The 25,020-nt window shown below is 37.4% G+C and overlaps 1 long non-coding RNA gene across 6 annotated transcripts; it reads left to right on the top strand.

The window, feature by feature from the left end:
• The first annotated feature begins 271 nt into the window (after positions 1-271).
• LOC311436388 lies at positions 272-21,568 on the top strand. 6 transcript variants are annotated; one of them, XR_014692798.1, is made up of 10 exons: positions 272-749; positions 3,304-3,409; positions 10,579-10,832; positions 12,890-13,065; positions 14,275-14,416; positions 15,278-15,301; positions 15,812-17,998; positions 20,221-20,287; positions 20,633-20,660; positions 20,887-21,568. It is a non-coding gene; the product is annotated as an uncharacterized lncRNA (long non-coding RNA). The 6 variants fall into 6 exon arrangements; XR_014692800.1 differs by lacking the exon at positions 20,633-20,660 and having other exon boundaries at positions 15,812-17,510; positions 17,873-17,998; XR_014692801.1 differs by lacking the exon at positions 20,633-20,660 and having other exon boundaries at positions 15,812-16,962; positions 17,341-17,998.
• The last annotated feature ends 3,452 nt before the right edge of the window (positions 21,569-25,020 follow it).

Here is a 25,020-nt window from a genome sequence, read left to right on the forward strand (position 1 = left end):
AACTTCCTCCTTTCTTAGTAATTACTTTTCTAATTTTAGTCTGCTTATCCTCATATTCTTAAAATGTTTATGGCAATAAAAATGACAATCATAAAAGCTGTCACATTTATTGAGTTGGCATATAAATTATGTTCCTTTCCAAACAGCAAGTTAAGACATTTTTTTTCTGGTGTGGGGGTGAAGGGGAGTTTTAAAAAAAAATGATACATTTAGAGGACATTAAGTGACATTTAGGGAATATTAGAGGAAATTCTGCATTCTGGGCAGCTTGATAAACTTCTCATTTTCCAAGTGCCTGACAAAGCACTTATATTGGGATTACTCCAATATGGTTTCTAGCCCTATTGGTCTTGTGGAAGGTTTTTCTCCCTGACTAAATTTGTCTCCCATCCAATCCAGCAAAGGTTTCCAACTGCTGCCAGGCCAACCTATCTACTCACTCAACCAATCCTATAGAGGCCAAAGGGTATTTAAAAGGGTTTAAATATCCTTTAAATATTGAAGGACCCAGGAGGAGCAGCTGTGTGCTTGTTTGGTAATCAGTGCTTGGAGCTGCTGTAGCTGGTGGCTACTTCCTCCTGCTGAGCTTTTGGTTTCATGACTAGATGCTGGTCTAGTTCCTGATCCAGTCCAGGCTCTTGTGCTGTCTTTTACTGTATTGGAGCTGACTTCTGAAGCAGGTGTCACATTCCTCATGAAGAGAAGTCTTGTGTTGTTGGTGCCCAGGCTGTGTGACACGGTACAGCATGGTAAGTACTAATGAATTGTTGAAACTCATTGTAAGTTGTTGTAATGTACTGCTTATTTACTGCACATTTAAAAAAAAAAAAAAAAAGTCATTTACAAATTTGGGGTTTTGTATTATTATTTCATACATACACATATACAAATATGCATATATAGATATTCATATGTATATGTATATATATATATTTGCATTATTGGGACCTATTATCTTCCTTCAGTGCTTTAGAGCTATGAACTGTTCTTAACTATATCTTGCAAAATCTAGAGGAAAACTAGATGAAATTAAAAGTCTTCAGTAAATTGAGTCATCTGCCTTTTGAAGGAAGAACATGGTTTTTAAAGGGGGTGAACCTGATTCCTCTTGTGCTTTAAAAACAGAAAACTGAGGTCAGTAACTTTTCAATTGGCAAATTAATAACTTGTAATGCGTTAGTTACTTTAATAACAGTAAAACCTTATAGTTTATTTAGAACTGTATTTTAATATCCTATACAACTAGATTCTAATGCAGAAGCTCTTCTTTCTCCTTTGTGCTTGGTTAGTAACTTTTGTCACGGATAGTAAGAGTCAAGTATTTATTTTTTAAGTGTGGATGATTTTTTTTTCTTTTCAATTTCCATCTTATTTTATATGAGAACAATGGGCATTATTTTCAACCCATGATAAACAAACCTGAAGAGTTAATTATTATGTAATGATATAGCTACTATTATATGCCAGACCCTTATGCTGAGATATGCTTTCATAATTTATCCTGACTTCTGGGGCCATGTTATTTTTCTACATTGAGGAAAACTTTATTAGAAAAGACTTCAAAAACTTCTTGTTACTGATATACTTAAAGAACATCTGTGGTATTTAATTTTTCTTCTATATACTTATATAAATATAAAAAATAGCTTGATAAATGATTGGATTATTTCCTCACCACAAAAGAAAATTGTAAGAGAAAATGCAAGGGGTGATAATCCAATGAAAATTATCTCCATGTCTAGTGATATGAAGTGAAGTGCAGGTATGGTCAAAGAAAGAAAAATATGATAATAAAACTCACTGCATGCATAAGTGTGTATGCCACAGGTGAAGGCTTACACTCAAATTCTTCATAACCATGTAATCAGCTTTTTTTATAATACTACCATTTGATAGTTATTTATTCGCCACAAAACATATGTGGCCTTAATTGCAATATTACTGACACCCCCCTTCAGTAATTAGATAAAAAAATTTACAACGTAGCACATATTTGCATTACATGTGTTACTTGGATTTTATGAACTTGGTAAGGGGCTTATAATTGTAATTAGCCTGACTGAACTATTTAGAGTTTGTGCTAATGAAGTTTGTAAATGAAGACAGTGTTGCAGTTATACTCACCATTATTTGTGAAATTCAATGTCGTTAGAAGTCTTAAATTTTATTTTCAATAATTATGATGAGTAGATATCAAAAATATAGGGATTACAGCTTAACAGGTGTCAGCTAATACCGTGCTTGAGTGCTGTAAATAGCCCAAGGAGTATATTCATGTCTAATTGTCTACACTCCAGAGTACAACAGCTGCCACTTGTAGCAGATGTATCATCTGACTGACGATATTCTCCAATGTGTCGACAGGCTCTTCTGGTGCAGCTGATTATATATGATCGTATTTGGCATAGCTGCATACCCTTAATAGACACTTTTATCATTGTTCACTGAACACTGGAATACTTTAGTCAGCTGTTTATTATGCCAGCAGTAATGGAGTATCAGCCAAAAAAAATTCATTAAGATAGCTGTTTACTGGACTATGGAAAATGAATCCATGACCTTAACAAACTAGTGTCCACATAGCAAAATATGCAAGAGTGGGTGGAAACAGCAGCCTCTGCAAGAAGCCTTTACACAAAGAATAGTCTCTTCCAATCCATAAGGGTGATCCCACTGCACTGGTGCTACCTGTGCAGTTTAGTGTATTAGGGTATCAATTCCCACAAAGTTCTCTCCAGCATGACCGCATTTGAGAGACATTCATTTCCCAGGTCTTTAGTATGGCTGCACTCAGAGACAAAATGAAAAACATAAAATCAAAAGTGAAAAAGCTATATAGTAGGTATCAAGTCTAATTTTATTATACTTGAAGAGTATCTTGTGCCCAAAGAAAAAAAGACCCTATAAAACTACTTGAAGCATTGACTGATTAATGAAAAAAGATACTAGGATCCAAAGCTTTGATTATGAGTCTGACTGAGGCTTGGGAACAGGATGACAAATAATTGCCAACAGCTTTGTGACTTGTAAAAATGAATATTTCTGTGAATTTCATATAATTCTCATGTTTTGGTTCATATTCTTGATTTTCCTGTCAAGTTAATCACCCGTCACTTCCTGGAGGAATGATTAGAAGACTTTGAATGATTTAACTAACATAGGTCTGACTTGTTTTCCTCCACCCTTTCTCTTCGTCTATTTTTCTTTCAGAGCTGAAGTTTCACTTTTTTTAGTTACCGTAAATAGTTTATTTAGATACTCAAACTTGCTTTTTTTTTTTTTTTCTTCTCGTCTTCATGCCAGAACTCCATCTTTAAAAGCAATCTAAAAGAGGCTATATAATATTGACTTTAGCAACCTAATGAGGAAGGAAGTTCATTCATGGAAACTGCTACAAAATGAAATACAGGTAATGGACCGTGAAGTCAGGTGAAACACTCTCTTCTCTTTGTGCTAGGAGTCAGAAGGCAAGTAAGGCTGCAAAGACTGCATATGTTAGACAAGAAAATGCTATACAGGAGCATGTTTCCTACACAGGGAAAGGATAGCTGAAGAGCCAATGGAAGAACTAGCTGATGAGAATTTAAGATATATCTTGTTTGGTGCTTATTGTTGGTAATCTGACTGAAGAGCAGAAGGACTTTGAGTCTAATATGGATGTTCTCAAAATAGGAATGGAGTAAGAAAAGTATACAAACCAAAGAGGGGGCATCAGTGTTGTGATTGACTTCAGTATTTCCTCTTCATTTTTCTAATGCTTTTTTTTTTTTTTTAATGTATTTACACATCCAGTTCAGCTCTTCTCACAGTAGTATTAAAGAAGAAAATAGCATACTCATAGATTTTCTGTCTGCACACTGTATCTTCCTCAAAACTAAGAGGTTGTGTGTTATGCTTTGAGTTTCCAGCATGATGTTTTACGAGTGCAATAACATTCTGATTAACATAAGACAAAAGAAACAATGTCCTGTGATATCAGTCACAGTCTGAGGAGAGTATGAGGAATCCATTTGGGTATCCCTGGAAGTCTTCAAAAGACGTTTAGATGTAGAGCTTAGGGATATGGTTTAGTGGAGGGCTGTTAGCGTTAGGTTGGAGGTTGGACTCGATGACCTTGAGGTCTCTTCCAACCTAGGAAATTCTGTGATTCTGTGATTCTGTATGACCGTTCCCCTGAACACTGGTGATAGTGTTAGGCTGACAGCCACCTGTGGGCATGTAGGCTGTGAGACAGACTCTAGTTTCTGGTGTCAGTGGTAGCTTTTGCAGGCTATTTGAATTTGTCGCATGCTTGACATGAGACCACTTGATTGCTTATTAGCAAGTCTTAGGCAGTTCCCCCAGTCTCTTTCTTTACAAAGCTTTGAAAGAAAGAACTTGGGCAGTAAAGGATATGACAACATAGTGCTGAGTATCAGAAACCAAAGAACTTTGGTCATATAAATAGGTTTAAAGAAAGGAAGTCCCAGCCAAAGAATGGTGAGCTATTCTACTGTCACTATTGTGGCAGGAGGCTTTTTTCCTCATAGGAAGAAAACTATGAGGAAACTAAAACTATAAGAAACAGCATCTCTTGGTGATTCAGGATACTGTACACACAAATTTGAATGAGACATATCTATGATACTAATTCAAATAAGTGTCAGTGTTAAACATGTTCCTTGAATTGTTCATATAAAGCTACAAGTGATGTTTATTCAAATGTATAAATATTTTTACCTCTTTGATTTCTCCTTGCCTTTAAGATAGTAAGAGGAGCTAATGCAACTGATCTTCAGGTCCAAGTATAGAAGTTACCATTTTACCCTGGACACTATCCTGCCTCTGAGGCAACTGAGCTAGCTTCAGCAAGGTGAATGACAGCCCACAAAGAAAATAAAGTGTTATCCAAATGCAAATCTGCACTTAAAAGTACAGGCAAGGTACTGTAGATTCTATTTGCTTGCAAGTAGTTGATACAGCTTGAGTATAGGTGGTGGAAGCAATTAGACTATAGGAGAGACATTATCATGCTGTCTGATACTTTAGCATCCAGGAAGGAGCTTTCAGAGATTGTTATTGTTCAACAACTGTATAGTGTTTGAGTTTATTTAGTTCTATTCACTTAATGAGTGGAATGAAAAATAAGGTAGGTCCAGGACATTTATTTTTCTCTAGAATACTGCACCAGAAGGAAAAAGATCAAATCAGTCTGAGTTAACAAAGTCAAAAACAGTCTGAATGAAGAAATAATTGAATGATCATATTTGATACCAGAGTAATTTGTGGGAAAATTGATTTTGGAACCTGTGGTAGGTAAGAAAAATGTAATTGTTTGCAGCTGTCTCTGGTAGGTGTCCAGGATAGATCTCATGCCATGCAGTCTCTTTTCCTGATTCCCCAGGAAAGATTAAGGTATTGCCTTAAAATAAATGAAAGATATGGGACAGAGATAGAACTTCTAGTGTCAGCCACTAAAGAGGTAACAATAGATAACAAAGCAGCAGGATTTTGGAAGTAAGCTACTGAGAACTGATAAATCCTCCTCCACTGGAGAGTGATTAATTGTAGAATCATGGCCTGCACTGTGTGGACTCTCAGATGACTAGAGTTAATAAAGTTGAAGTTTTATCAAGTTACAAGTCTTTGCATCTTACTCACCCCGAAGGGCGTGGAGTCCTCTGGTGTACAGGTACAGTAGTAAGCATGAAGATTATATGGGAAAACTCTTAAATCAAACCTTTACTTCAGCCTACATTTGAATGTATTCACAGATGGTACATTATATATAAAAAAAAAATAATAATAAAAATAATAAAACACCCTGCTGTCTGTTTTTCCTGTATTTAAATGCCTGTTACATTTTGTCTCCCTGGGGGATCTCTCCTATTAATTCATATCAATTTCACTGTCTATCCAAATTGTTCTACTTCCTTATGACTTTATTCCTTAACAACCTTTCTGATTGCTTCATTAACCCTCCGTAATTTCTCCAAATCCTTTTTAGAGACCTTCACCTTTGAAGCTCTTGTTCCACTTTGTTTCCAGCGTCTTTTTTTCCTTTGTGATCCTTGTCTTTCCATGCTCTAACAGATACAGATATAAACTTGCTCATCCTACGCTGGTCTATAGTTTCTGCTCTCCTTCCCAATAAAGCTATTTTTGTTGTTTTGTTTTTCTTTCAATTTCAGGTCTTACAATATCCCTGCTATTGTGATATTTGGGAATTCACCAAGTTGAGAGTCACAGTCAGAAACCAGTAAACAACTTCTGGGTTACTAATTCCAAGGGAATCTTAGATGCTTTTCTGAAATGCTGTGTAAGGAATACATGTAACTTAAATTCACACTCAAATTTCTTTTCAGATATCACTGGTTTTAATTGCATAATACTACTTTCCTAAATCTAAAATTGAATTTTTAAGGAAAAATATATATATATATTATTATGGATGCTAATTAAAGGTGTCTATATCTTTCTTTTGGCAGTTGGCATTCTTTGTCCCAGTACTTCAGGGTCTTTTAGAAAGTATTTGGGAGTTTTATGATCCCTGATTCATGCTGCCAAATGCTTGTTACCAAATGTTATAGAAAGATAACATGACATTTGTAATTTTTTTTTTGGCAAAGAAGATAAATTAACTTTTATCACTTACATAGCCAGAAGAAATAGCCATTGTCTACTTCCTGTGGAAGCATATCAGAACATCTTGCCCAAGCTGATTCCTGTTCCAGTAAGCCATGTCTCTTTTGGAGGGGGAGAGGGCCTATTCTGATTTCAAATGTTGCCATCACAGTCCATAGGAAATGTTTACCAGTGTGTAATGAATATTTACACTAAAAATGTACCTTGTTTCTGGTTCTCATTGGTTTAGTACTACCTTTTTCTTTGAATCTTGACTGCTAGACAAAAGCATCATTTTGACCAATTTTCATTTTCATTAAATATGCTGTCACATTGTGCTTACTTCAGGTAATGATTAGGTTGTCATTCTTCCACCTTTTTGTTTAAACAACTGATGTCTAGTGAGATTTTTCTATTTTCCCCACCAATCTTGTATCCTTCATTTGACAGAGGAATCTTTAGAGAAGAAACATAACTGTTGGAAGTTGGTGTTTATTCTGTCAAAAGACGCAATAGAAAATTTCAGGCTTTTATGTAAGATGGCTGAGACCTTCCTGGAAGGCTCCAGGGAGATAGATATGTACCAGATTCTTGACACAACAGTACTGGTGTTATGGCTATAATTTGGCATTTGTTATCTGAATTTTACATCCAGGAATATTCACTGATTAGCAGTTCTAATCTTCATAATCTTCATATCCTGTCCAGATTCACTACTCTTTTCCCTCATTCTGGTCTTAAAGTTATTATTTTGAATTTTCTATGTAAAACATAGAAAAATGTTTTTTTTTTCTATGAAGCCATCATTTGCATGGCTTCAAGATACCAAATTATTCAGATGGCAGCATCATTCTTTGATGAGAAGCCTTCAGACAGAAGAGCTGTGCCACCATACCTTCATACCCTCACACCAGGTTCTGTCGCACCTGATTCAGAACGGTGATTGTTCTGGTCTATGGTTTACACCCATTCTATATACGTATGATGAAGAGACCAAGCTTTCATCACCTAATGGATTTGTCCTTTAATAGTTGTATATAAAACTATGAATATATTCACATGATTTTTTGCATCCCACCTGTCTTGGACAGCTGAGGTGTCTGAATGTATTCACACTGTAAACATCCTGAAGTATTTGACAATATGCAGTATTCATAAACTCGATTCAGAGCAGCTCAGGTCTGCCACAGCATGGTAGTTAAACCTTTTGTCTAAGGGAGATGCACTCACCAGCATGATATTCTTTTGAGACAAGCAGGTCAGGCTACAGGTGCACTTGTATTATTAAGTTGTTTTTCATTCTTAATCCATTTCCTATGTAAGCCTCCAGTCTTTGTGCCCAGCCTTCATACTCAGATTACTTTTTTTAAAAATTAACATCCAATTTGAATGTATGCTTTCAAAAACAATAGATTATCTTTTAATTTGTTTAAAGCCTCATCCCTGCTTCTGGAATTATATAAATAATAGAGAGGTGTAACTCCTAATTGAAATTGTTAGCTTATAGGGAAATTTGTTCCTTTGAGATATGCCAAGTGGTAAGGGCAAATATGAAGGAAAATAGAGGCTTTTCTATGATAACTGGTAACTTTCCTTTTGTGGAAGCTTTTTAGCTAAACTGACAATCTCCCTGAACCTGGGGAAGAAAACTAGTCAAAAAAAGGTCACTTGAAAACTATTCGAAGAACTCGGACATTCAAAAGGTCCCTCTTCAGTCAAGAGAGACACTTAGAAGAAAATCATTACGCTCCGTTACCCTGTGTTTGCCTTTCACAGCACGGCAACAGTGAGAGAGCACCCTGGTGGATAGTTTTAGATAAGTATTGCTAGAAATGCTCAGTAAAAACTGGCAAAGGTAAAATACTTCTGGCTCAGCAGCCTTTGTGAAGAGTGCAAACATGGAATAAACTTGCAGAGGAACCCCAAAAAAAAAACGAGAGAAAGGGTTTTTTGATGAGAAGGGGTTGGTTGAAATATGAAGAGGGCTGTGTTCAGTTGTTATGGAGATGAGAGCACCACAATGTGGGCTGTCAGAATGTGACAAGTAGGTCATTTGAATAGCTTGTGGGGTTTTTGTGTGTTAGTGGGGTTTTCTTGTTCGTTTGTTTGTTTGTTTGTTTTTTAAGGGAAGGCACAGTAATGCAATACAACCTTTAGCATTTGACATACACATCTTTCCAGATGGAATTCTCCAGGATGATCAGCATTCTACACCCACAACAAAAACTTTGCACTGAGCAATGACTTTTTTTTTTTTTTTCTGAGATTTTTTTTTTTTTTTTATGGTTTTCTGCACTTCACCTTTCCAAGCAACACAGACTGTTGCAGTCCTTGTGTACCTCTGCCTTTGATAGCACCTCCATGTGCAACCTTTCCTGCAGCAATGTGACACCTTCGGTCAAGCTTCTGTACACAGGAGCTCAGGGCTCACTGGATTTGGAAACTGATCTAGTTTAAAAATCCTGTTTCACCTCTTCAAGCAAGCTAGTCAATGTATAGCATGGTCTAGGAAGTTAGTTCTAGTTTTCCATCAAATATCCTCCCAGAGGATATCCAGACAGAGGGGTCTCTGAAAGCATGCATCAAACATTTACAAATATGAGGAAAGGTCAGAGATTGGCCAGACTATCCTAGATTACAGTAGGTTTACTGGAAGAGGAAATAGAGAAACTCTAATCTTAGCATTGACCTCAAGTCTCTCACTAGGCTTAACTCTATGCCATGTGTCATGGTGAATTAGGTTCTCATCACCATTTGGGAATCAACTGAAGATTTTTTTATTTTTTTTTAGATGAGTAGTAATCTCTAATAATAGAGATACTTGTCTTCATGAACTACAAAAAAGCCAACACTAGACAGACCTGTGCAGTCAACGTATCAGTAAACAAGGGAATGTTGCAATTTTAAAGCTCTGCCTGATTTGATGCCATACATTTAAAGTACTTCTCCTTGAAGCATCTTCAGTTGCATGCACAAAGTCTACTGTCCAGATTCTGCTATCCCAGAGTGGGGGGAAGAAAGAAAGAAACTAGTAATGTTTTATGTATTTATAGAAGCATATTTAAATATTATTAAACAAAAATGTTAGAATTGCACAGAATCTCAAGATTAATTGATTTTCAAGTTTGTGCATGTATCTTCAGATCTCAGACTAGAATAGCTGATCAATGCACTGGAAATCAGAAAAGCTGCACACTAGGGTGTGTTTTTTTCTATTTGAAATAACAGACCAAGAAAATGTGGATTGAAACACCACAGAAAGAACCATTCTTCTGGCTGGAAAAACTCAGTCCAGTTCTAAATGGCTTGTACTTTGTGCTCATGTATTTTCATCAAAGAATTTCCTCACTATTGTCAATTACACTTGACAATCTGCACTGGAAAAAGACAAGTATGTTTACTGTATAGCAAGATGACAGTGCAAATCCCCAGAGCAGTAGCATCTCCTCACAGAGTTATTCATTATAGATGGCTTCACAGGACTTTTAAAGCTTTCCTTAATGGTGTATTACCTACATTAGTTTTATGTCAGAATATTCAAAACCACCCTGTCCATCTTATTGAGGCAACAACACATCCCTTTCAGCACAGCTTTCATTCTGCAATACATTGCACATAGTAGCAACCACCGAAATGTTTCCCCTGCTGAGATCATGAGCCTTCACTACATGCTGTTCAACCATCCAATTTTCTGCTGTCTGACCAGCTCACACCCCAGGGTGTACCTGCTGAGGACCTGAGGGGAATTTGTAACGTAACTCCCAGAAAATGCCTGCATGTCACAGATTGACATCACAGATCTGTGCACGTAGCGAGGCATTAAGATGCCAGTTTGCTGTGAAGGGTTTTTCAGAAATCATTTACAGGGACCGCTGATCTTTGTGTACTGTCATCCTGCTCCTTGCTGTCCCCTGCTATTTGTCTTGCTGTGAGTGTGGGCTTTCAAGTACGAAATATTTTGTCTCTTTTGAGCAGACTCAGGAGTGCTGAAACTGTTTGTTCGGAGTCCAGGGTTTTGAATTCAAGCTTGAAACGTGGAATATGGAAAGGAAGAAAAAATAAAAATAAAAAAAAAAAAAAAGACACCTGAGTGGAGGAAAAGGACTGTGGGATTAAGACACTCCATTTCTTCTGCCAAAGAGATGTTGCAACATACCTTAGTGATCCATAGTCTCTTGTGGAAACCTCCACCATGCAACATCTGGACTGCAGAGGTCATAAGTCACAAGGTAAAGTACCAAAAGGAGCTACCCAAGGTAAATCCTAAGACTTATATAGGGAAACAAACCTTTCTGGGTGGTGAACAGGACCTGGCTGGCAGCAACTCTGGTGTCCACAGAAGAGTTAGCTTGTACAGAAATACCACTACTGCCTCACACTGATGCAGATGGACCGTAGAGCCTTCACTGTGCCATGGTACCTCTTCTTGCACTAAAATTGTCAGGAGTGCTGTCTAGGCAGAGGAAGATCTATGCAAATGCAGACTGCTTGGCACAGTTCTGCTCGGGGGAAGTTTGCTGGCAGGGTATTTCCTAGTAGGGCTTTATGGTTTATGTAAGGTTTTAATCTTGTTCCTTCCAAATAGTCTCATATCCCTTGCCTTGGTCTATCTACATTTTGTGGATGTTTTTAGCTGTTCAGAATTCCAATATTTGTAGGTCAGGGACCTTGTTTTTTTGAACTTGCCAAATGGTTTTGTAAAAGAGTGATTTCCCTCTGCTGAATACTGATGTTCCTACTCATCTCCCTTCTGAAGCAGATCCTGGCAGTTCCACCAGCCTGAGTGTCTCTAGGCTGCCTGGCTTCCCAGCTGGTTGAATAAACAGTTATTTGAATCACTGAAAAAACCTGCTCCCCATGCAGCCCACCTGATGGACCGCAGGCTGAGCTGCTTTCTTTTCAGATCTCTTTTCTGGAGGGGAATAGCAAGTTGCTCATTTTCCCTACGTAGCCAGCACTGCTGCTGGCTGTGTCCCTCATTTGCGTGAAGAAGGTTTGGGTGTTTTCTCAGCTGCTGGGCTCAAAGACCTGCCTGCTGGGGGTAGGTGATATATTCCATTTGTTGAATCCGTTCATGGAACCTTCCTCGGCCCCTGGGGCTACCCTGGAAGCCAGGTAGCCTGGCTCGTGGCCACCCAGCTGGAGGGCTTGATGCCCAAGCTGATGGTTGCCAAGGGCTTGGCTAAAGAACTTGGCTTTAATGAACTTGGTGCCTGCTTGGTGTGTGAGCTGTCTGGGCATGCCACCTTTAGGTTTCAAGGATACATTTCTGGTTTTATTCTCTTGCATGTCATAAGGAATCAATCCAATGACTTCTGTTTTCTGTTGATCTGCTAAAATTGAAATTGCTCTGCCACGGCAGTTCATTAAGTTCTGTACTTTTTGTATTTCAATTGTTGTACAAATAGCACTGGGGAACACTGAAAGCTGTGTTTTAGTTCTAACCATCAATTCTGGTTGTAAATGGGGGAAAGCACCACAATGCAGGTGTCAGGTTTTTTTTTCAGATTGTGTTTGTGGCAGGACTATGTGAGCTGACCAAACAGACACAAATTTATTTATTTTTTAACTGGTAGCAAAGATGATACAAAGGATAATTTTACTATTTTACTTGTTTTGCTCTTTTGTGATGTAGGTTTTTTAAGTGATAGTATTTGTTATTGCTCTGTATATATGATGGCTAAGTAAAAAGTTGATTATAAAAAAGTGCACACTTGGTAGATATAAGTGATAAATCTGAAAGTATTTGTAGAAAATGCACTTTTCATTTATAGCTTTTAGCTTAATGTTACTTTGTCTCTAATACCTCTAATTACATGCTTTCATAGATAGTTCTGTCCTTATAGTAAACATAAAGGAAGCTGCTGTAGCTTTGAGTTCCTAAATATCTGGATACAAATAATATCTATCTGTATATAGATAATAGACAAACTTGGAGGTACACAAACAGGTCTTCAGATGTGGTAAATCGCGTAGCATACGATTTAAATAGAAGGGCCATCTGTTGTACATGGACATATATACCTATATCTGCTAAGTAGAGCAGAAAGGCATGTTTTTATTTTTGATATTTTTCTTAGTTATTTTCTCACCTGAAATTTCAATTGACAATGTTTTGAAAAATTGATTTCAGGGAGAAAGAAATCAGCATATGGCCACCAGCTATTTTTATAATGTGATTTTTTTATGATGTGCAATACATAGTAGATGATGTCATTTGGTTTGAAACTATTTTTGTATTTCCTTTTAATTGTTTTTTGTTTGTTTGTTTGTTTGTTTTTTCCAGGTATTTTCTCTTCAGCTTCCAGAACCAGGATAGAAATTAATGAAAAAGGTACAGCACTAACACAATTGATAGCAGCCATATTTCTTCAAAGGAAATAATTTTCTGTTTTTCAAGTTTCCCAAACAGCTTTTCTGCTGCACAACAGGGGAATGTGCCAAACCCCTTGAAACTTAATGGTAAGTTTATTTTTCAGATAATCAGAATTCCAAACAAATGCTTTTACCCACCCGACCATTCACGTCCCATAATAAATCTTTACAGCATATGTATAATCCTTCAAATTACTTTTTAATCTCTTATGTAGGCTGAGATATTTTTTTTTTTTAATCAGGATGGGTAATTTTTTGTACTTCACACATTTCTGGGAGATATTCTTAAAATTATAGAGGAGATTATTTCCTGCAAATCTTTTTCAGTTGATATAAAGACTGTATTAAATCTACTCATGAGGTAGTTTCTTCGTTTATGTTCAGAATCAATTAACAGTGTTGAGTGTTTATAAATAGTAATTGTTGAGGATGCATATGAATCAAACTAAGTGATTAATTAAACATTTTAATCTAAAAAATGGTCATTACTTTTTAGTATTTTCCTTTAATTTACCTCTTATTTATTTCTCGGGCCATTTTCATACATATGCTCAGTACTGACAAAGCCTGTTTTAATTCTGTATTCAGTTTGGGATGAAGCATTTAAAGAATGGTATGCATTTGGAATGAGTCAACAACAGAGTAACAAAAATGGGAGGTTATCTACAAAATAGCACATACATAGAAGAGACTTTAGCTTACAAAACCAAGAAAAGCTAGAGGGTGGAGTGGGGGAGGAAGGTTTAGGGAACCAAAATAAATAAAACCAAAGAGGAAGGTAGTAGCAGTTTTTCTTTATGCTATGGAGTGGAGAGAGAATGAGTCTGTTCTTCATATGCTTAATGGAGGAATAGGAAAAAAAATAGAGTTTGAATTCTAATGGAAAAAATAGTTTTTGAAATTATGGAAACTTTTTACACTCATGACATGAGCAGGTTATTGAGTCTCCTTAACTGGTGGTGTTTTAAAACAATTCAAAAACAGTTAGAGTAGATAACTTTTGTTCTCCTTCAGCTCAATGATATTGTATGAAGTGTTAGAAAATTGAAAAATCATTGTTCTCATAGTTACTGATAAAAATATGTGATACAGCAGATATTTCTAAGTCCTGTAAAAAGTAGTATTGAAAGATTCCTCAGACACATAAGTGATGCTTTGAAATTGCTCCTCAACAAACCCGTACGTATGAATTTTCTGTCATCAAGTTATAACATTTCAGCATACTTTGCCATTAAACGTCCTATTTGTGAGTATTTGCCTACTTATTACTAGTTTTAGTGTTTATTTTCCCTGTAGGAAAATGGCACTATGCTTCTAATCAGCATTTGGAAGAATGTTCCAGTTTTGAGGCAGAAATATGGAAGATTCACAGATATAAAGCCATCTGAGCAGCTCCAGTTACTTAACTCCAGACTTACCTTCTTGTTGCTAACATGAGGTATGTAATGTGAAGTGTGATGACACAGAATGTAAGATGTCACACTTCATACAGTTATGTGAAATTATCAGGAGACTGGAAATTGAGACATTGAGGGTGAATGAAATGAAAGACAAGGACAGCTTTGGTACATATGTGGCAGAATGATTTGGGACCACTGATTCCAACAAAAATTCAACCTTTCCTTTTTGGGCATGTTCAGATCAGTGTCTGTGATTTTTGTGTTAATACATATGTAAATGCATTCTGGTCCCCACAGTGTATCCAGTCCTTTTTCTGTAGGTTTTCTAGATTGTAGATGCCCTCTTCAGAGACAATCCTGAGGGCTAATCCTAGTACAGCTGAATAGTTCTTTATTCCTGACAAACAGCTAACAAAGAGGCATTTTAAACAGAATTTTGTACAGAGCTCAGAGCAACTAGAAGCAAAAATAGAACAAAATAACTGCAAAACTGAAAAGCATTCAGGGAACATAAGTTTTCCTCAAGGAAGAAGATTTCTGTGTGTGAGTATTGCTTCACTAGGCTTTTTCAAATGAGATAGTTTACCACTGTGTAGTGAACCTAGCAGAGAATGACAGTTCCTCACTTCAGGAACATTAGACCTTTAGAAGCCTACAATAATATTTCTGGTTCCTTTGGTTTAATGAAAAAAATATTCAGAATAGGAAACCATTATCTTTTTGTTAGCACTGATCTTTTGCAAACTAAAGTTGTTAAAACTTTGGAGAAAAAAAAATAGGTTAAGGTTGGTTCAGCAACTCCAATTAATTCAGTGTTTCATCAACTGCTTAAAAATTAAAGGTGACACAGAAATAGCTTCAACTATCCTTAGACACTTGTTTCCCTACTTTTTCTCCAGGGTTCAACAGACAGCTCAAAACAGGTAAATCTTCATTAGTTTCTTACATTGAAAAATAAGTTCATATATTTTGAATTTGTCTGCTACCTTTTGAAATCATTTTTCATTAAGAATATAATAGTATTCACATCTTCATTAGATCCATTTTTTTACTTGGATTAAAATGGATGTTTGAGCCCTTTCTTTCTAATTTAAACAAATTTTGCTGTACAGTCACTTGCAGCTATCTTTTGGGCATTTGTTAGACAAGCACAGAAAGGTGGCCACACTGTGGAGAAAAAGAAAGAAAATGTGTTTCAAAAAGCAACTGGAGCGGCCTGGAGTGGGCTTCTTATAAAAGCTTGGGTGCTTTTACATTGTTGTTGTTGCTGTGTTTTACTACTGCAAAGATAAAATGAAAATACAGTTAAAAAGAGTCACTCATTTTAAATGTGCATCACTTGCAATTTTTACCTAGTTTTAGAGGAACTGTCTTGTAAGTGTAGCACAAATGCAGATAGCACCTCTGAGTATCTTTTCTTCTCTTGCTTCCAGGCTCTCAACTTCTTTGAAAAGGTAAAATGTTGCTGATACAGGACTTCTCTTCAAAAACATCAAATATGGAAAAGCATGTTTTAGACAAGCATTGTTGAAAACCTTTGGCAAGAAAATGTTTTAATTTTAACCCTAAGGGGAGATTTTAATAGATTGGGATGAAATTCAACCAAAATTAGTATTTATTTTGTATGATTAAATTTTGATCACAGTTTATAAAAATATATTTAAGTGAGAGGTTATTTATGATCCTCTTAATTAAGGGATAAGGTAAAAAAGTAACCTCAGAGGGAAGACTGTATGTCCTCTGATGTCCTAAAAGTTCCTTTAAACTGGGAAATCTCCAGAGATTATAAACTGAAGCAGCAAAATCTGAGTTTTATTTAGAGTTTTTTCAATATTTCCCTTCCATTCTTTCCATTGAATGTTTTCACAGATAAAACAGAATTAAAATGTATGTGAGTATCTTCAGTTTCTGCCTTTCATCATTGCACCTGTAATTGCTGAATGCAGTTACTTTATAAAGTCTTGTTAGGAAGTCAGGAGGGACTTAAAAGAACTTGAACTTTTGTACAAAGCTTAATATCTATGTCTCTATGTCTTTGACATTGTCAAGGGAAATGTCAAGTCTTTATCCATGCTTACATAAATAGGCAGTTGAAAGACTCCTTAACAATAGCATTGCTCTTATTTACTGCATATTTCATATTCTGTTATAGTTAGCAATGTCTGCTTTATCTCTCTCTGGGATTCCTTCTTTCCTTTCAGCATCTAGAAGGAACATGGTCAGAATTGGTTCATACAGAATAATGTTGTATTCTGAAAATATCTTAAGGGAAATTCAGTCTACCTTCTATTATCATTACAAGGAACAGGATCACTGTGAAACAGATTTTCTTGGGTGTTCAGAACATGATAATTTCTGTGTCTCATACATGTGTGTACATACCATTAGCTTATATAACATACAGCATTTGGTGGGGGAAATTATTTCCTCGTTATAATGTGTTATTAGCTTGAGTGCTGTGCAATTCTGAAACTACTTAATGGTATAGAGAATCTTACAGATCTCATTAAGAGGTTTTTTCCAGATCAATTTTATTTACATGGGTACAAAAGGATATGGATCCACATATGGATGTGCAGCAGAGGTAATATTTGATTGTTGACTTTTCCCACACTGTTCTACCTTCTACATATTTTCTATATGACAATCTTAGTGTCTGTCCTCCCATAAATGAATTCTGATGCTGAGAGTATATACCTTAGTAGAAATAAAGGAAAAATGTCATAACTTCAACTATTCAGTATTGGCCAAATACCAATAGAGTATTTTTATTTTTTTTTATAATGCTTGCAGATGCATTGAGGGTTTCCCTGGTGAAGCATTCACTAGGCAATACCTGTAGAATACTGTCTGAGGTTTCTTTGCCCCCCACCTTCAATCTGAGGTGGTCTCTTTAATAGGGATGCTCCATGACTGTCTCTGTGGGCTCATTAATTTACCTGTTTTGATTCTGTCTTGCCAGCTGTACTCTATCACGGCACAGCCCCTGGCCCTTCTCCAGCTTTTCCTCCTTCTCAGCTGTTCATCTGTAAACACAGAGGGTGGATAGCACTGCCTGATAAGCCAGTACTCAGACTGATGGTGGGTGCAAACAAGAAACAAGTAACCAGAAGTTCTTGGCCTTCGAAACAAGTGAGTGTTGTCTGCTGAGGTTATCAGGTCCCCCGTAACATTCTTCTGTCCTCCACCCTTTTCCACTCAGCTCCATAGAAGCCAGTAGCTCTGGACTAAGGCTTACAGTTTTGGACAGCAATACATTTGCTATGTATGCCCTACTTTTTGAGGTGTTTCTATATAACTAAATTCTTACTGCATGACAGCTTTTTGCCTCTAGTTCATACATAAGCAACATTCTTACATGTCCTTAAGCACTGTTTAGAGCAGGTGTTACTTTCACATTGGACTGATGTCAAACGGTAAATATGATTTGAACCAAAGGTGTGATATTGCCTGCTTTCCTTTAGTGATGTTATATGTTTTTATGTCTGCCACAGCTCATACAAAACAATGGACCTTATAACATCTGGTAGGCCCATGACAACTGAAGCCAAATACTGTTGCCTGGTTATGAAACTATGGTAAAAAAAATCTCTGGCTTCTAAATTTTACCTGTGAAGTAGGTAAGTAGCCTTGTTCTGTTTATTCTGAAGGCTATAATATACGTGAGGGAATAAGGTACTTGGATACATATAGTGAAAAGAGTTTCCAATTATTTTATTCAGGCAGAACTGTACTCCTGAGATATTACTATTAATAAAAATTAAGCAAGTTTACTGTCCTTTCTCTGCACGGGGAATGTGTTCTCTTCACTTTCACACCTCCATTTCTGTTTAGTCTGGTCAACAAATCATTTAATTCAGATCTTCACTGGGAGCATCCTATGCCCACAGCATAGCCCCTTCCTGCTCAGGAAGGTCCTTGGCTTACCTCTACAGCAGTGAACATGAATTACACAGAAAAGGGTGTTGATCTGACTTTGACTTTGCAAAGTTTTTGTTGTCATAAAGCTAGATCACTATTCTATATATGAAAAAGTGGTTTTTTTTTTTTTTTTTTTTTTGGGGGGGGGGTTATATCATTGTATGTCATATGCTGGGTTATCAGAACACTGCTACAATTTTTCCCCACCTTGCAGAACTTAAGTCCATCCTCTATTAATAATGGTAATCTGAAAGAGAAATTATGCAGTTAAGTGCTTTTTCATTAACTAAGTAATCTTTAACTTCTTGTTGAAGAGAGGAATAAGTTTACTTCCTCTGTGCAGGAAAACAGGAGCTTTTGTAGATTCAGAGCTAGTTCCAGATGTCATCTTGTACATGTACAATATTTAATGATACTTCTTAGTCTATTCATACCTATGCAGCTTCAGAACACATGTGCATATACATATAGTTAGTATACACCAGGCTTTTTATATGCTAACAAGTACCGTATTTTGACTTTTCTTCAATGTCTAAACTTTTGAAGGCAAATGTTAGCCTAGCAAGAAAAACCAGAAAAGCCTTTACAGAAAATCATGCACCTTTGCTTGTGAATAAGATCATGAAGGGATTTAAATCATCCAGCCTACATAGTCTAAACTCTAGAATTGTTCTGAACCTGAGAAATCCACAGAACAGTTTTTGTTTGTTTTTTGTTTTTGTAATAAGAAATAAACAACAAGAAAAACCAACAACAACAACAACGAACTGTTCTGTAAGTATTGGTGTTTATAGAGAGGAAAAAAAAAAAGGACATGCTTATCTGGATGTCTTGCAGACTCACAGACAATAGCTGAAAAAATAAAAAATAAAAATAAAAATAAAAAAAGAGCTATGTTAGGGTGATAATGCATAGCAGGAAGATAGGACTCCAGTGGGAGATAAACAACTACAACAAATGTGTGTAAATATTAAATAACAAAGTCTGTTCCCTTAGATGCACAGTAGATGGCTTGAGATTATTTTAGATTAAGACTGCCTATGAAATACATGCAGCATGCCAACCTGCGCAGGTTTATTCCCTATTCAATATTGTTGATTTCAAAGAGATAGTATGTGGTGCAATGCTGTGTCATATATAGCTTAAATACACTATTTTTTCAAAAGGGTAAGTCAGTGCTGTTCAGGCAATGTGTATGTAAATATTTGTTAAAAAATATTTATGGATAGTTTAAGTTTGAAGTGTCTTTTGTTAGTAACTTACTGTAAACAAATGTTATGCAACATGAGCTTGAAGTAGTACACCAATCTTTTGTCTTCACTGTTGTGTCAACTACATATACAGTTTCCATGTTTTGATCTACTCTTAATAGGGAAAAAAATATATAAAGTACCTCAGTTTGCTTAATTTCATGACAATAGAGATGTAAGCACCTGCTGAACATCTTTTTTCTATACTGTTTTTAATAGCATTTTACTTGGTTTTATGTACAAATGATCGTGTTGTGAAAATTACTATAAATAATAGTAATTGTTACTATATATATAGTGATATATATATAAATATATATAGGTATATATATAAAGGTAATTATATATATAAATATATTTTTATATATATTTATAATATACTATATATATATTTATAATTGATATATTTATAATATATAGCATATATAGATAGAGAGAGAGAGAGAGAGAGAGAGAGAGAGATAAAGGTAATTATTACCTTTCTGCATGTAGACGAGGAGATGGACTCTACCGGGGGGAGCCAGATGACCTGCGGGAGCCAGTCCTGGTCCCCTCATAGACAGGCTCCCTGAAGAAAAAGTGTGAAAAGCATCATTGTTAATAGTTTCTGAGGTAGGGTCAGGGGAAGATGTGTTTTCCCACTTGTTCATTCTCCCTTTCTTCTCCTTCAGGCGAGTTATGGTAGCCTTCCAGAGCTTTGACTATCCTTGGGATGTTCAGACGAGCACGTTCTTCTTGGTATGTCTCCACAATGCACTTCAGGTTTTGTCAAAGGTTAAAGAAATTCTAAAGTGTGTCATGCACAGATGTGTTGAGAGGTAGGAGAGTTATGTGTGGCAGGAAGAGGGGGAGGATATCTGGTCCCCAGAGTCCCAAGGGTGAATGGCGGAAGGGACTTGTAAATCATTGTAGATTGTCATTGTTGTCAATTGTCACGTAAATTAAGGCCATGCAAGTACATGTACCTTCTACTGTTTCCTCTTCCCTTTCATTTGTTGTCTGCTTACTACCAAATATTACAGATTTGGTGAAATGCCTTAAAACAACATTACTTTTTAAATAACAACTTTTTTTTTTCTCTAGGTCTGCCATTAGCTGACAAAGTAGAAAGGTGTGCTTTTCTCTTTCATTCTTGTATACATGCAGAGTTAGAGGCAATGGCAATTTAATCCGTGACTGAGGCTCTGCAATGGTGCAAGTCTATCCTACTGCTTCAAGTTCGGTGATGCAACCTGAGTTTACGCTAATTAACTTTCAGGGATTTAACCAATTTAAAGCTTTTGGACTATGACAGTTCTTAGAAAACATTTCCACAGGTTTATTTTCTTCTTTTACAGTTGTTTGCTATCTCCATCTCATTCAAAGCAGTCAGGACTGGTTTGCTTCTCTCTTCTCCGGAAAAGTTCTCTGCACTAGGAACCATGAATCCTGATCTAAGAGTATGATGAAAAGTGTTGCACTCCAAGTTGGAAACTGGAGAGGAAAACGTTCATGTATACGTAAGAATTGTACTCAAACAGCTGATTACACCTTTTCATACACCTTAACAGATGCTTACACCTTTTAAGGGAAAACTTTAAACCTGAGAAGCAACAGGCAGTTTTCCACTTTTCCCTTGGGGATAGTGTACTCTTCTGTATTTTGCTTCTATACAAACAGTTCAAACTTTTAAAGTCCTGTTGTCAGTCATACAACCAAACAATCTTGCACGGCATTACACATTCCCCTCCACATAGATCAAGCCCTGAATGCAAGATCAGACAAGTAAATAATGCCAACACATAAAATTAATTTGAAAATACATTACTTTTTGGTTTTTGTGTGTGTGTGTGATTTTTTTTTTTTTGGCACTTTGTGGGTCTTAACTGTACTGCAGTGAAAAGAATGTCTTCTGGTGTGAACTGAAGTTATACCTCTATGCCACAATGTTTTTTTATTTTTGGTTGTAGCTGGGGGGGTGCAAAATTCTTTGTGGACACCTGAAGGAGTTGCAGCATAATAAAATTAGGTGAAGGAAAAGTACCTTCTCTGTTGTTGTCTTTGTTTTCTTTCCCATATGGTCTTAAAATGAAAGTCCCGTTTCCTGCCCTTTGACAGATTGCAAGCATGCCAGAACACTTCACATTATGTAGATCATAGTTGTCTGAAATTATATCATTCCTGTAGCAGGCTGAAAAGTAGCCTATGCCTCAGGTACCATTTTATGCCTTTTGCTTCTGTTATTCCATCCTCGTAAGTCTTCCAAAGGGAAATGAAATTATCCTATCCAGAAGAAACACCATCCAGAAGACACTTCAGTTGTTAGGGCCTGAATTCCCACTGAAACCAAAGGCAGGGTGACCTGAAGAAAGAGGCTTTAATCTATCCAGGCTTGTTTACTCCTGAAGGAGCATGTAAGAGATGTCCTTGTATCTGAAGAGGTGAAGGAACAGCTAGTACAAGGAATGCAAAAATCCATTGTTCTGGACTAATAAGTGGTTGGCAATTGCATTATGCATCACTTAAACTGTCTCTGTCTCGACCCACAGGCTTCTTTTTCCTATTTCTCTCCCCCATCCCAGAGAAGGAGAGGCCAGAGAAGGAGAGGGGAGGGCAAGCAAATGGCTGTGGTGTTAGCTGCCAGCTGGGGGAAACCACAACAGTCAATGTAGTCATGTAACCAATGCTCAAAGGTAGCTTTACCTGCATGTACTTGAGCTGCTGAGGTTATTTTTTATTATTTGATTTAAAGGGCTGGGAAGGAAGCTCAGAATCCATGTAAGTAACTTCACTGAAAACAGACAAGGTGAAGGAAGTACTCAAACTCCCCAACACAAAGCAACTGTAAGACCCAGGAACATTTACCTGCCAGCTTCTGAACTTGAGTCACTGCCAAACTACTTCGCAGGGAAGTAGCACCACCAGGATTTTCCTGTACTGAGAAGGCACAACCAAAGTAACTAGCTCATAGAGTCTCTAAAACTATTTCACATAGATGGTAGAAAACATGAAGAAAAATAGCCTACTGGGGAACACTGAGTCCATTTCACCAGGACAGTAGAAAAGCACCCTAGGTAACCTGAGCCTCAAACTCCCCCTGGGAAGGCAATTCCTCCCATAAGTCCTCAAGCTTCCTATATAGTAAAGGTCAAATGACCCACACCTGGCAGATTTCACTCCACAAGGCTGGAGCCAAGAGACCTTGTGGAACAGGCTGTTCTACCTGGCTTCAATATTTTAGGGTCAATTGCTCCTTATCACTAATAAAAATAACCTGACAAAGGGGCGTAGTGGTTAGAGTTGACCTAATGAATTAACTACAAATGGTGCACAAGGGTCGTATTTCTGCTAGTCATTCTGTGAGGGAAATTAGTACAGAGCCTGTTAAAATAAATAAATAGACAGACATATTCTGCATAAGAGATTCGTAGCTTCAAGCTTCATGATGTCTCCTCTCGATGAAGGGAGGAGGTTGCAGACACATAAGAGGGCAAGACAGCTTCCCAAACTACATCACATTGCCACAAAACTATCTCAGCATATTCCTGCCAGAGCACAAAACCCCTTTGCAAACCACCACAGATTAGACGTTACAGCAAAAAAAGATGGAGTGCATTGTTGATTTTTTTCTGCATCCTTCCAACTTCAGGTGCCAGTCAAGCTGAGATGACAGCTTGAGATTCCTACTGCGGCTTAGGCTAGGCTGTGCACCACAGAACTTGGTTCCCATAAGACATTGCTTCAGAATGACATCCGGGGTGGCGACGTCACTTGGAAAGTTCCTCCAAAAGATTCCCTGTGTTGCGTGCGAAGTGGCACTGCCTTTACAGAGCCATTTCCCTGGGGGGGGGGGACAGCCCACCCTAAGGACTGCCCTGTGTCATTTGGAGCTCCACATTTCTCACACAACCCCTTTTCCCGCCCCTTTGTTTTTATTCACAACTCCTGTAACAATGCCTTAAATTGTCCGCCTCAGTTTTCCATCCTCTTCTCTCCCATCCTCTGCAGCATCACATTGGCAAAACCACAGGGTGGCACGGGCCGTCTTCCCGCTCTGTCATCCTCCTTTCACAGAAGAACACTTTTTCGATACCTCAGACGCTGCTTTCTACTGGTGGCGAGGAAGATCGATTCTCTCAGTACATGGACCTCTTCCAAAACTTTCTCCTCAGCCGAGACCCGCAGGCCTGTAGGGAAGAGGAGAGGCTTTCTTCGTACTGCTTTTGACTCACGTGCTGTGAAAACGGCATTTCTTTTATGAACAGCACAGTCTCACGACTTCCGCTTAGTGAAAGTTACGAGAATGCCACCAGTATCTCTCCCAATCTGTTTCTACTTACCACAAGGCATAATTTGAGTTCACCTTAAGGCACCTTTTTCACGCTGCCTGATGTTCAGCCCTAACAAATAGTTGAGAACATTCCTGGAAGGCAGGCTTACCTGTAAGCACTGGAGCTTCTGAGTCGGTGGGGTTTTATTCTTATTTACTATTGTTATTCTTATGTTTTTAAGGGCTGGAAAGGGAGCTTAGAATCCACATAACTAGTTTCACTGAGAACAGACAAGGTGAAGGAAGTACTCCAACTCCTCAACATTAAAGAACTGTAGAACCCAGGAACACTTACCTGCCAGCTTCTGAACCTGAGTCGCTTCCACACTGCTTCACAGGGAAGTCACAGCAGCGGGGTTCTGCTGTACTGAGAAGGCACCACCAACATAGCTAGCTCATAGAGTCACTAAAACTATTTCACATAGATGGTAGAAAACATGAAGAAAAACAGCCTACTGGGGAACACTGAGTCCATTTCACCACAACAGCAGAAAAGCACCCTAGACAACCTGGGCCTCAAACTCCCCCCGGGAAGGCAATTCCCCTCACCTCCTCAAGCTTCTTTTATAGCAAAGGTCAAATGACCCACACCTGGCAGATTTACTTAACGAGGGTGGAGCCAAGAGACCTTGTGGAATAGGCTCCTCTACCTGGCTTCAGTCTTTTAAGGTCAATTGCTCCTTATCACTAATAGAAATAACCTGACAAGGGGCTTAGTGGTTGACCTAAGGAATTAACTGCAAAAGCTGCACAAGAGTCATATTTCTGTTAGTCATCCTGTCAGGAAAATTAGTACAGAGCCTGTTAATATAAATAAATAAGTAGATAGACAGATAGAGAAATCAAAGAAATCAAAGAAAATGACCTTAAAGGCAAAGTTGCTATCACAGATTTTCATCTGTCTAGTCACGACAGATAAAGAATATAGCAATCAGAATTACTTTTCTTGGCATTAATGTTATTTAAATCTGCTTTTCTGAGATGTCTTCCTTATGCAGGACTTTTCAAAATCTAGCCCCGTGACCTCTGACTACACTATTTACTTCCACTGCATATAAGCTATCACGTATAAATGCCAGGATCCGGATCCTCACTCACTATTCAGGTCAAGGACTGGGCTGAAGGTCTGGGCTTTGATTTGGTTACATGCCCACATTGCTGT

The sequence above is a fragment of the Aythya ferina genome, assembly GCF_964211825.1.
Source record: "Aythya ferina genome assembly, chromosome: 4".
Lineage (NCBI taxonomy): Eukaryota > Metazoa > Chordata > Aves > Anseriformes > Anatidae > Aythya > Aythya ferina.